Genomic DNA, 13,728 nt, shown 5'->3' on the forward strand with positions numbered 1-13,728 from the left:
AAAAAAAAAAAAAAAAAAAAAAAAAAAAAAAAAAAAAAAAATTAGCTGGAACTGGTGGTGTGTGCGAACTAGCAAGTCAAGTCTATAAGAGGACTGTTTTTATATGATGCATGGAAAGCTAGCCAACAGACTGCAAAAATTCTCTCACATCTATACACATATTGCTGAAGAGAGGATTCAAGCAGGGATTATGTTCCAGGAAGGAGAAGGCTGGTCTAAACAACCTCAAGGGGTCCTCCCAACTGGGAGTCCTCAATTTTGTGACTGAGAGTTCACTGGCTTCTCCTGGTTAAACATAAAATCTTCAGAGGCATTTCCAAGTTGTTCTTAGAAAAAAGCTACTAACGCATAGGGTGGGACCCAGTTTACTTATTCATTTAACAAACATTTAAGGTGCCTCTATCAGATACCGGGTCATTCCAAAGTCCTTGAAAAGAAGGTGCCCAGGACAACCAGGAAGAGATTACGTAAGGTCAGAGGCATTGGCCTTATTTACAGGAGATGTAGGCTAAAGTGATGGAAGTGTCAAGAAAAGAGAGAAGAAAAAAGTCACATTTGCCCTGAGGGCAGAGTCAGCACCAGATAGATGCAGAACTCCTTAGAATCACAGACTTTCAAGTTGGAAAGGACCTTCATCTAATACCTATATACCTCTCTTGAAAGGAGGCACGGAGGCAATCCATTCACTCCATCGCTGGTCAACTCTGATGATTCTTCCATTTAAGTCCTTCTATTAAGCAAAAATCTTGTCTTCTTGTAGAATTCACCTGTTAGTCCTAGTTCTGCCTCTTTTAGCCTAAAGATGAAGTGGAAGCCCCCTTTGCCATTAACAATATTTTCAATTTTTAAAAAGTTAATTCCCTTCCAGTGCTGTCTTTACTGAGCTAACCATTCCAGTTCTTTCAAAGTTCCTGACCTGGCATCAGCTGCCTCAAAGCGAAGAATGGATATCTAGTGCTCACAGCAGGAAAGCACTTAAAATCAATGAGATTCAAACATCAGTATATACAGGACCCTCCTAGGCATAAGTTCAGATTCTAAACCAGAAGTCTGAATTGAGTCCCGCACTGTAAAGCCGGCATCTCAGAGAATTTCAAAGCAGATGGTGTAAGAACCATATTTTGAGAAACACTGCCCCGTTTTAGACACGAGGAAACTGAGGCCCAGCACAGGAAAGAGATTTGGCCCAGAACGCAAAATTGTCGGTGGCGAAGTCTCGAATCTAGGTCTCTTACTCTCAGCCCAACTCTGTTCACCGCGCTCCCCGGCCTCTGCTTCTCCACTCAGGGCAAACTCGTGATATGCACTCCCAGACGATAGAGGCGGCCTCGCACGGGGGACAGAATGGGAATCAGTGCTCACGCCTCCAAAGGAGAGCTTGTGGGAGCCCCTCTCTTTCTCAAGGCCTCAGTTTCCCCAATCTGTAATCATGGGACGCAGAACCACAACGCCAGCCCGTCCTCTTTTCCGGGACCAGAGACACCACCGGTCTTGCTGTCTCTGGGCCCCTGGGCTCAGATGTTGAAGCCCGTGTGTCCCGGGAAGGCGGACCCGGGTCTCCCGCCCCCGTCCCTAAACCTTGCCGGCCCCAACCCCAACCCCAGCCCCTCACATACCTGCCTCCGCGCAGTTAACGCCGTGGGGGGCCGCCCAGTCAATCAGTTTTTCGGGTACGCGGCCAATACTATCGCCGCGTCAATCTGTTGGGTAGGACCTCCGACCCCTCCTACGCGGACTCCAGTCACATGACGCGAAGCCGCCCCTCTCGGAGGGACTTCCGGCCCCAACCGGAAGAGGTTAATCTCCGTGTCCTAAACTCTAAGGTTCCGCCTGCGGGCAGGAAGCGGAGGAACCTTGGAGCTCTTTGGCAGCTTTTCAAAGAACTTGGGTTCGGGGCTCCTGAAAGAAAAAAACTGATTTCCGACTGGGCGTGGTGACTCCCACCTGTAATCCCAGCACTTTGGGAGGCCGGGGCAGGATGGATCACATGAGGTCAGGAGTTCGAGACCAGCCTGGCCAACATGGTGAAATCCCTCTGTACTAAAAATACAAAAATTAGCTGGTCGTGGTGGGGCACATCTGTAATCCTAGCTACTCGGGAGGCTGAGGCAGGAGAACCACTTGAACCCGGGAGGCGGAGATTGCAGTGAGCTGAGATCGCACCACTGCACTCTATCTTGGGCGACAGAGCGAGACTCCATCTCAAAAAGAAAAAAAAAAGAAAAAAAAGAAAGAGAAAGGAAGAAAACTTTCCGGAAAGTACCAGATAAACTTGGACCATCTTGTTACACCAGAATATAAGGATGATGGTAATAAGAATCATGGGAATATGTCAAAGAACACAGGAGCTGTCTTTAAAGAGATCCCACTGGCCAACTCAGGGCAATTTCAGAATCAAAATATGGAGTGATAGTAATACAGTATAACTAATTGAATAAAATAGTAATCCATGAGTCTTTACAGACATAAAGAAGTGAGTATATTAATGGCTGAAGGGAAAGTCTTCCTTTTAGTAGAATGCCAACTAATAAACTGTTGTAACCGAGTGAGTTAGAGAGAAATGCCACACTTTGAGACGAATTCAGAAGTCCTTTATTAGCTGGCGACCGAGAGACAGCTAAATTCAGGAGTGCTTTATTAGCAGGTGACCGAGAGACGGCTAACGCTCGAAATTCTCTTGGTCCCAAGGAAGGGGCTAGTTTTGTTTTTATACCGTGGTCTAAATAGGGGAGGGGGGAGTTTAGCTGAAGCAATTTTACAGAAGCAGAACTGGCAAAAGTTAAAAAATTAATTGGTTGCAAAAGTAGTTACAAAAAAATAAACAGTTGCAGGTGCAGGGGCTTAAACTATCACAAAGAGAGAAATGCAGGGGCTTTGGGTGCCATCCAGGGAGCGCATCCCCAGGAGCTGCTGGTGCAGCTTGCCCAGTATCTTATCAGTAAGTGCATTTCTGGACGTGCTTTGAGTCAGTTTACTCTAGTTATGCCTTTAAGGGAGGGAGGTAAAGGGGCTCTAAGTGAAGGAACTAAAATGGAATCTGTCGGCTCTCTCAGCTAAGGAGACCATCAGGTTAAAACAAGGCAGGGTATGACAAAACATGGTGGAATTAGAAAATCAATAATGTGTGGTAAAACCATAGAAACGGGATGTTTAAAACAGTAAAAGTGTCTCCCACAAATTACCTATTGATTACAAAGGGAAAACGGTGATGTTACAGAGGTGTAATCTAGCAGAACAAACGGATCAAAGTGATCAAAGTTAACACCACTAGTTAGTGGGTCAGATCAAGGGCCTCCTAATAAAATGCACTGAGGACACATCTCTTCTGTGGTATTTCTGTCAGAAGTGCACCGTGCACATCTCATGAGGAAGCGCTAGAGAACCCCAAATGAAGGACACTCTCTACAAAATAATTCATTGTCATGAAAAACAGAAAAGCCGAGGAATTGTTCCAGTTTAAAGGAGACTAAAGAGGCATAACAACAAAACATGGTGTGTGATTCTAAATAGGACCCTGGACTGGGGTGGTGGTGGTGGTGGTGGAATAGTTGTAATGGACAATATTGGGACAAGTAACGAAATTTGAATATGGATTGTGGATTAGCTGTTAATACATATTGTATCAAATCACATACTGATAGGTGATGGAGCTTGTGACTTGCACTAAAGCAGTCATTGGAGTTCTTGACAGCCATCTTCATTCATTCAACAAATATTTATGAAGTGCCTACAGTTACCCAGGAACTGTTAGGGATTGGACTTGAGTAGGAGGTGAACATAGTAGATAAAGGCCGGGTGCAGTGGCTCACGCCTGTAATACCAGCACTTTGGGAGGCCGAGGCACGCAGATCAGCTGAGGTCAGGAGTTCAAGGCCAGCCTGGCCAACATGGTGAAACCCTGTCTTTACTAAAAATACAAAAATTAGCTGGACATGGTGGCGTGTGCCTGTAATCCCAGCTACTTGGGAGGCTGAGGCTGGAGAATTGCTTGAACCCAGGAGACAGAGGTTGCAGTGAGCCAGGATTGTGCCATTGTATTCCAGCCTGGGTGACGAGCAAAACTCCGTCGCAAAAAAAAAAAAGTAGATGAAATAAGCTCATAGATGAAATTCCTAGTCTGCCAGCCACCTTCTCAAGTTCCTGTGATCAAGAAGTAATACAGGGGACGTTTCCAGTCACACAAACCTGGATTCGAAACCAGGCTCTAAAAGAAAAACAGCCCCTGATATTCAGGAGATGGTCTGGAACTCACAAATAGACCTTGGTGTGTTCTCTTATTGAACATAAAAACTTCACAGAACATCAACATCTCAAGACAATAACAAAACCACTCGAATCATGTCTGAACCCAGACAAAACATGAGCATTGTTCAAACTACAAAAATGGCCAAACACTTCCCTATTGTGGCTCATACAGAAATTATAGATTTAGATTTAGCCTCCGTCTACTCTTCCCTCCTTCTTTTTTTTTTTTTTGAGACAGAGTCTTGCTCTGTTGCCCAGGCTGGAGTGCAGTGGCGCGATCTCGGCTCACTGCAACGTCGGCCTCCTGGGCTCACGCCATTCTCCCACCTCAGCCTCCCAAGCAGCTGGGACTACAGGTGCCCGCCACCATGCCCGGCTAATATTTTGTATTTTTAGTAGAGACGGGGTTTCACTGTGTTCGCCAGAATGGTCTCGATCTCCTAACCTCGTGATCCGCCCGCCTCGGCTTCCCAAAGTGCTGGGATTACAGGCATGAGCCACTGCGCCCAGCCCCCTCCTTCTAAATAACGTTTGTCAGGGTATTCGCTCATAGACAGCATCCAATCCAGAAAACCTCGTTTTCTTAAACCCTACTCCAAATCACCTAATGCAAGCCCAAATCCTATGTGTCTTTTGTAACACTTTGTTACTGAGATGTCCCCTTGTTTTGTTTGTTTGTTTGTTTTTGAGACAGAGTATCATTCTGTCACTCAGACTGGAGTGCAGTGGTGCAATCTCGGCTCACTGCAGCCTCTACCTCCTGGGTTCAAGTGATTCTTCTGCCTCAGCCTCCCGCGTAGCTGGGATTACAGGTGCCCACCATCACACCTGGCTAATTTTTGTATTTTTAGTAGGGATGGGGCTTCACCATGTTGACCAGACTGGTCTCGAACTGCTGACCTCAAGTGATCCTCCCACCTTGGGCTTCTACAGTGCCGGGATTACAGATGTGAGCCACCAAGCCCAGCCACCCTATCGTTTTTCATGATTCATGTCCTCACACCCTTACCCCATAACAAGTGATAAACTCAACTTGTTTAACCACAGGTGTGTTCCAATTTCTTCCTACCTCAAAAGGTTGTTATGAGGATACTTGGAACAAGTTCAGCACAGAGTGAGCTTTCTGTATCAGTCAATCCATTATCTGTTTTTTATTTTTTAAAAAAACATGGTCTCAGCTTGTGGCCCAGACTGGAGTGCAGTGGCACACCATCCTGACTCACTGCAGCCTTCAACTCCTGGGCTCAAGTGGTCCTCCCACCTCAGTCTCCTGAATAACTGTGACTACAAGCACGCTCCACAGCAGCTAATATTTTTAAATTTTTTGTAGAGACAAGGTCTCGCTGTTGCCCAGGCTGGTCTCGAACTCCTGACCTCAAGGAATCCTCCCAGTTTGGTCTCCCAAACTGTTGGGATTACAGGCATGAGCCACCTCACCCAATGCTTTCAATGTACTTTTTAAAAATTCTTTCTTTTTTTTTTTTTTTTTTTTTTGAGATAGCACCTCACTCTGTCACTCAAACTGGAGTACAGTGATGCCATCTCAACTCACCTCAACCGCCACCTCCCTAGCTCAAGCGATTCTCCTGCCTCAGCCTCCTGAGTAGCTGGGATTACAGGTGCATGCCACTATCACCCAGCTAATTTTGTATTTTTAGTAGAGACAGGATTTCACCATGTTGGCCAGGTTGGTCTCGAACTCCTGACTTCAGGTGATCTGCCCTCCTCAGCCTCCCCAAGGTGTTGGGATTACAGGCATGAACCACCACATTGCCTCCTCAGCTTGCATTATTTCTAGGAGAACCTGCACCATACCTTTATCTGTAGCCTTCCCCCAGGTCTCTCTTTTTTTTTTTTTTTTTTTTTTTTTGAGACGGAGTCTCGCTCTGTCACCCAGGCTGGAGTGCAGTGGCTGGATCTCAGCTCACTGCAAGCTCCGCCCCCCGGGTTTACGCCATTCTCCTGCCTCAGCCTCCCAAGTAGCTGGGACTACAGGCGCCCGCCACCTCGCCCGGCTATCCCCAGGTCTTAAGAAGCACGAAGTTTTAACTGTGGACACGGGATTTGGTGGAGCAGCAGTCACGACTGTGGGCATGAGTAGCAAGACTGCAGCAGCACATTGACTATAGAATGAAATGCATCCTACAGGAAGGCAGAATCTTCTTTGGCGCCTTCAAGGCGTTTGACAAGCATGTGATTTTTATCCTCTGCGATTGTGGTGAGTTGAGAAGGATCAAGCCAAAGAATGTGAAGCAACCAGAGCTCAAAGAAAAGCACTTTTGGGCCGGGCGCGGTGGCTCAAGCCTGTAATCCCAGCACTTTGGGAGGCCGAGACGGGCGGATCACGAGGTCAGGAGATCGAGACCATCCTGGCTAACACGGTGAAACCCCGTCTCTACTAAAATACAAAAAAACTAGCCGGGCGAAGTGGCGGGCGCCTGTAGTCCCAGCTACTCGGGAGGCTGAGGCAGGAGAATGGCGTAAACCCGGGAGGCGGAGCTTGCAGTGAGCTGAGATCCCGCCACTGCACTCCAGCCCCGGCGACAGAGTGAGACTCTGCCTCAAAAAAAAAAAAAGAAAAGAAAAGCACTTTTGGGGTCTGGTGTTGCTGCATGGGGATAACTTGGTATTCATGACTATGGAGGGGTCACCCCACAAAGATACAAAGATGCTCGGGTACCACTTGCTGGAGCTGCAGGAGGCCCTGGCGTTGTTAGGGCAGCTGGTAGAGGAGTATCAGCTGGTGTATCAATTTCCCAGGCTCCTGCTGGATTAGCAGGCCCTGTCCTGGAAGTTGAGGAACCATCCCAGCAGGTAATGACTCCACAGAGAAGAGCATTACTGGAGCCCCAACACAATACCCACCAGGACTGGGGACTCCACCCCCACCTGTTGGCAGAGCAGCCCCACCTCCAGGCATTATGTTTCCTCCACCTGGTATGAAACCACCCATGGGCCTACCAATTGGGCCTCCCCTTGCTGGAGGGATGTCAATAGGCATGCCCCCTCCAGGAATGAGACCCCCTCCACCAGGAATGTATCCACCAAGACCCTAGGATACTGCTGATCCATCTCAGTCACTTTTCCCCCTGCAGTGCATCTTGTGAAATTGTGTAGTGTTTGTGAGCTTTTTATCCCTTTTTTCTGCATTATTCATAGCTAATAATAAATGCCTAAAGCAATTAAACTGTGGGAAAAAAGATATTGAAGCCATCAGCTTTCATTAAGATAAACTCATTGATTATATTCCTCTTTGCTCTTTTTGTTGGGTTCATAAGGTGGAAAAAATGGAGAAGAGTTCAACTTTTCCTTAGTCGGAAATGAGGTCATTCTCATGGTCTTTTCTGGAAAGCAATAAACACATTCCTGAAACTTTAACATTAGGGAACCAACACTGTTTATTTCTTCATGTTCTTGTTATTTAAAACGTTCCCGAGAAGTAACAGAATTGAAACTACAAAACTTGGAAGCACTTCAGCTTCAAAAATATATCAAGTAGTATCTTCTCTGCTTTAGCACACTAAGGCACTTATAGTCCCTGGAAGCCCTGTTGGTGATGTTGGCATTTATCCTCTCAGAACCCAGCATAGATTTAACGTTATTTGATGCCTACAACACATTGTGCTGAATTAAAAAATATTCATTCTGGTGGGAAATAATTTTAAAAATATACATTTTCTGATTTCTTCCTCTGCTTGCTCCTGAGTCCCCCTGCCCCCTCCCCTTCTTTGCCCTTACTCCTCTAATAATAACAGTAGCTAATATTTATTGAATGTTTATAATGTGCTGCATACTGTGCTAAGGGCTTTATGCAATTTAACCCTCACCCCAGGATTGTGAAGGAAGTCTTATTACAGATGAGAAGCTAGAGGACCAGAGAAGTTAAGCAACATGCCCAAGGCCACACAGCTGGTAGGAATCAGGCCCAAAACTGGAATCTGCTCTCAAAACCTGCTCCTGTTGAAATGTTGCTTCACCACCCTGGCACAAAGAGTAGGGTCTGTGAAGGGATGGAGGGAGGGATATGCTGGCAAGGAAGGAAGGGCTTGGGGTAGTCGGTGGGCCTGGTGGGAGTGGAAGACCATTCAGAGGCATTTAGACCCTCTCCAGAGGGCAGAGGGAAGGGATGGAGATTAGGAACACAACCCAAATAGAAGGCCCCTGTAGAACCTCAGGGGGAGCCACAAGTTTGGGGGACCAGGAAGGTTGAAGAATGGGTAAATTAAGCACGGTGGCTCATGCCTGTAATCCCAGCACTTTGGGAGGCTGAGGCAGGTCGATCACCTGAGGTCAGGAATTCGAGACCAGCCGGGCTAACATAGTGAAACCATGTCTCTACTAAAAATACAAAAATTAGCTGGGCATGGTGGCGGGTGCCTGTAATCCCAGCTACTTGGGAGACTGAGGTAGGACAATTGCTTGAGCTGGGGAGGTAGAGGTTGCAGTGAGCCGAGATCACGTCATTGCACTCCAGCCTGGGCGACAAGAATGAAACTCCGTCTCAAAACAAAACAAAACAAAAAAAACAACCAGGGCTGGGCGCGGTGGCTCACGCCTGTAATCCCAGCACTTTGGGAGGCCGAGACAGGCGGATCACGAGGTCAGGAGATCGAGACCATCCTGGCTAACACAGTGAAACCCCGTCTCTACTAAAAATACAAAAAGTTAGCCGGGTGCGGTGGTGGGCGCCTGTAGTTCCAGCTACACCGGAGACTGAGGCAGGAGAATGGCGTGAACCCGGGAGGCGGAGCTTGCGGTGAGCTGAGATTGCGCCACTGCACTCCAGCCTGGGTGACAGAACGAGACTCTGTCTCAAAAAAAAAAAAACAAAAAACAACCAAAGAGTGGGTAAATTATAAGGTGGGAGAAGGGCATGATTAAGGACAGGGCCACAGGTGTTTACTTGCCAAGTGAAGAGAGGCAAGAAGTCTGGGGGACCTTCTGGCCCATTTGATCTTTTTTTTTTTTTTAACAAAGTCTCCCTCTGTCACCCAGGCTGGAGTACAGTGGCACGATCTTGGCTCATTGCAACCTCTGCCTCCTGAGTTCAAGCGATTCTCGTGCCTCGGCCTCCCGAGTAGCTGGAACTAGGCAGGCACTCACCACTACGCCCAGCTAATTTTTTCTATTTTTAGTAGAGATGGGTTTTCACCATGTTGCCCAGGTAGTCTCGAACTCCTGAGCTCAGGCAATCTGCCTGCCTCGGCCTCCCAAAGTGCTAGAATTATAGGCATGAGCCAGCCCTATTTGATCTTTTAGGACTCACAGGTCCCTGCCCTTCTCAGGGACCAATTTTATCATCTGTTCAATGCAAGGAGAGAGAGAGGATTCCAGCATCCCGGGGAGCACCAGCTCTGGTAGGTGGTGAGGAGGTAGCATCATTTTCTCCTCCAGTCTCCTCGCCTGACATGGGGGAGAAGGTTCCCTGGACCTGGCCAGTTCACTGCCCCTACCCCACATTAGTCTTTCCTCATGGGTACAGGAGGCTGAGAGAGGAAGACCATGTCTGCAGACAGAAGTGAGAATAAGCCAGAGAAAGTACTCCCTGATTCTCCTAAATCCCAGTGCTTCCACAGAGGAGTGGGCAGGTTAGGAGCATGGCCTCATTAGTCCCCAGATCTGGAGCAAATAGGCAAATCTTTGCTGTGTGCCCTCAGACAGGTCACCCACCCCTGGGCCTCAGGCTCCTCTCATTCTCTGTGTATGGGTGCTAGGGTCACGTTGAAGCCCACTGCACCCCTGCCATCAAGCTCCCTGCCCCAGGACAACTCAGGGTTCATTTATTCTGTCTCCTACTGGGGCCTGGCCCAGGGCTCTGCCCTCACGGTGGCTCTGATGTTCAGGGGCAGAGTGAACCAGCTTGACCTTTCAGATTCAGGTCTGATAGTGATAGTATTTTCTGTTTAGATACATGGCCACCAGGTAGTATCTGAGCCATATTCTGGGATCTTCTGAGACCTAGGTCAGCAGGACCTTATTCTTGGGGATTAGGCTCTTTCCAGAGGATTCTAGGATATTCCTAGCAAAGATGAGGCATGACCAAAAGTTCGGGAAGCTGGCCAAGAACAGCAGTTCACATCTGTAATATCAACATTTTGGGAGGCCGACAAGGGAGAATTACTTAAGGCTAAGAGTTCAAACCAGGCCAGGCAATGTAGCAAGACCCTGTCTCTACAAATAAAACTTTAGCTGGGCATGGTGGCATTCACCTGTAGTCCCAGCTACTGAGGAGGCTGAGGTGGGATGATGACTTGAGCCCAGGAGCTTCAGGCTGCAATGAGCTATGATCACGCTATTACATTTCAGCCTGTGTGACAGAGTCAGACCTTTTCTCTGAAAAAAAACAAAAACAAAAACCACCACCAACAACAAAAAACTCTGGAAACCGGGGAAAGAAATACTAGTGAAGAGAAGGAGAATATGAAAAGGCACTGAGAAATTACAGAATTATGGGATCCTGGGTAATGTGGAGAGGGAGGGAGGTGGGCACTCATTGGACAGTGGAGCTGCCTTACACATCTGGGAGACTGAAAGAAGGGCAGATGTTTGCTCTGGGCCTAGTATGTGCCAGGTATTATGGGCAGGTCCTACCCTTTTTTTTTTTTTTTTTTTTCACTCTGTCACCTAGGCTGGAGGAGGGCAGTGGTGCGATTTCGGCTCACTGCAGTCTCAACCTCCCCAGGCTCAGGTGCTCCTCCAACCTCAGCCTCCTGGGTAGCTGGAACTACAGGCATGTGCCACCATGTCTAGCTAATTTTTGTATTTTTTGTGAAGACGGCGTTTTGCCATGTTGTCCAGGCTGGTCTTGAACTTCTGGGCTCAAGCAACCTGCCTGCCTTGGCCTCCCAGAGTGCTGAGGTTATAGATGTGAGCCACTGTGCCTGACTGGGAGGTCCTTTTCTTTTTTTCTTTTTTTTTTTGAGATGAAATCTCACTCTGTTGCCCAGGCTGGAGTGCACTGGTGCCATCTCCGCCCACTACAACCTCTGCCTCCTGGGTTCAAGTGATTCTCCTGTCTCAGCCTCCTGAGTAGCTGGGATTACAGGCACGCAACACCACGCCCAGCTAATTCTTTTGTATTTTTAGTAGACACAGGGTTTCACCATGTCGGTCAGGCTGGTCTCAAACTCCTAGAGGTCCTTTTCTCATACTTTTCTCAATGAACTTTTTAACAGTTCATTGAGGAAATAATTATTTGTGGCCACTTTACAGAGGAGGAAGCTGAAGTTCAGAGAGGTGAGGAAATGTGGCCAAGGTCACACAGCAAGGAAACAGAGCCAAATTCAGTGCTTCCAAGTGCAGAAGGATGAACTAGAAATAGAGTTGCCAGATAAAATACAGGATTGCCCAATTAAATTTGAAGTTCACATAAACATCAAATTTTTAAAAATATAAATATGTCCCAAATATCACCCAGGATATACTTCCATTTAAAAATTATTATGCTGGGTGTGGTGGCTCATGCCTGTAATCCCAACACTTTGGGAAGCCAAGGCAGGAGGATCGCTTGAAGCCAGGAGTTTGAGACCAGCTTGGGCCACATAGTGAGACCCCATCTCTACTAAAAGCTTTTAAAATTAGCCAGGCATGGTGGTGCACGCCTATCGTCCCAGTTACTCAGGAGGCTGAAGTGGGAGGATCACTTGAGCCCAGGAATTCAAGGCTGCAGTGAGCCATAATTGTGCCACTGTGCTCCAGTCTGGGCAACAAAGCAAGATCTTGTCTCAAAAAAAAAAAAAAAAAAATCATATGTTGTTTATCTAAAATTCAGAATTACCTTGATGACTTTTCTGTTTTGCTAAATCTTTGGTAGAGGGAATACCTACACCTTGACAGCATAAAAGGGCAGAGCCTAGGACTGTGGGGTCTGGGAGAGACGTGAGAGTGACATCGCGACCCCTTCTCAGGCCTTGAGGAGGAGGCCCAGGCACTAGCACCAGGTCACCAGGGTCTACACAAACCAAGGTCTACACAGCTCCCAGACAGGTGTCTAGAAACTTTCCCAGGGCCTAGGGCAATGAAGACTTAAAGGGACAATGGCCCTCAGACTCTCCCCAACCCTGTACCACATTTATTCACCCTCCCCCATACCAAGAAATTGCCCTATCCTTTGTCCATCCATGTTCAGGCCAAAAACCTGGGAATCATTCTTGTTTCCCCAATACCACATGTCGAGCTGTGCTACCCAAACCGGGGGTCTTTAGCCTCATATGGCTGAGTGCTTGTGGTGGAATCCAAATTGAAATGCACAGTAAGTGTAAATAAAATACACACAGGATATCAAAAACTTGGTATCAAAAAAGGGTGTAAAATGGCTTGTTAATAATTTTTTAAAATAGTGATTACATATTGAAATATTTTACACATTGGATCACTTAAAGTGTATTATTAATCATTTTTTTTTGAGACCGAGTCTCACTCTGTCATCCAGACTGGAGTGCAGTGGCAGGATGGATCAAAGCTCACCTCAGCCTTAACTCCTGGGCTCAAAGTGATCCTCCCGCCTCAGCCATCAGGGGCGTGCCACCAGGCCCAGCTCATAAAATGTCTTATTAAAATTACTTTCACCTGTGTCTTTTATGTTCTCAATGGCTAGAAAATTTCAGATTACATTTGTGGCTAGCACTGGAATTCTGTTGACCAGTGTGGGTGTAGACATGGTCTAATTTGTTCATCTGTAAAACAGGCTTGGAGAGGTGGAGTCATTGGCTAATAGTCATACCATGGCAGAGTGGGATGGGAAATCAGGTTATTTTGAACCCTGAGCCCATGGCTCCCCGTCAGTCCCCTGGGCTGACATTTGACCTCTTCCAGAATCATATGCCCTCTTGAACCCACAACCAGCCCTCAGTGGAGACCTAAGGCATGCTCGCCCATCCTTGTGTGGGGACTTAGGGGTGGGGGTGGGGGCGAGGGCTTCCTGGATGAGATTGTAACCCCCCAACAAATTCACCTTGCCTGCTGCCTAGACAGAGCCGATTTATCAAGACAGGGGAATTGGAACAGGGAAAGAGTGATTCACACAGAGCCGGCTGTGGAGGAGATCCGAGTTTTATTGTCAGTCAAATTAGTCTCCCAGAGCATTTGGGGATCAGAGTTTTTGAAGATAATTTGTAGAGGCTTGGGAAGTGGGGAATGCTGATTGGTCAGGTTGGAGACAGAATCACAGGGGCCGAAGGGAGTTTTCTTGCTGTCTACTGTTCCTGGATGGGATGGCAGAACTGGGTGAGCCACATTACCGGTCTGGGTGGTGTCAGCTGATCCATCCGCTTCAGGGTCTGCAAAATACCTCAAGCACTGCTCTTAGGTTTTACAATAGTGATGTTATCCCCAGGAGCAATTTGGGGAGGTTCAGACTCTTGGAGCCAGAGGCTGCATGACCCTAAACTGTAATTTCTAATCTTGTAGCTCATCTGTTAGTCTTGGAAAAACAGACTGGTCCCCACCAGGCAAGAAAGGGGTCTTTTTGGAAAAGTGCTATTA

At 47.3% G+C, this 13,728-nt stretch overlaps 1 protein-coding gene and 1 pseudogene across 2 annotated transcripts in view; one reads left to right on the forward strand and one right to left on the reverse strand.

The window, feature by feature from the left end:
- RNF185 (ring finger protein 185) overlaps positions 1 to 1,784 on the reverse strand; it is a 49,101-nt gene extending 47,317 nt beyond the window's left edge. The window contains exons 1-2 of one of the 2 annotated variants that reach the window (XM_017869007.1): positions 1,617 to 1,766; positions 652 to 796 (exon numbers count right to left, since the gene is read on the reverse strand). The gene's annotated coding sequence lies outside the window, so the exon portion shown is untranslated. Of the gene's footprint in view, positions 1 to 651; positions 797 to 1,616 lie in introns of both variants that reach the window. The other variant, XM_017869002.1, reaches the window with a different exon arrangement.
- The window catches only part of LOC108527593 (small nuclear ribonucleoprotein-associated protein N pseudogene), a 9,220-nt pseudogene extending 1,919 nt beyond the window's left edge, over positions 1 to 7,301 (forward strand).
- Positions 7,302 to 13,728: the final 6,427 nt, after the last annotated feature.

Source organism: Rhinopithecus bieti, unplaced genomic scaffold (assembly GCF_001698545.2).
Source record: "Rhinopithecus bieti isolate Rb0 unplaced genomic scaffold, ASM169854v2 scaffold_4666, whole genome shotgun sequence".
Lineage (NCBI taxonomy): Eukaryota > Metazoa > Chordata > Mammalia > Primates > Cercopithecidae > Rhinopithecus > Rhinopithecus bieti.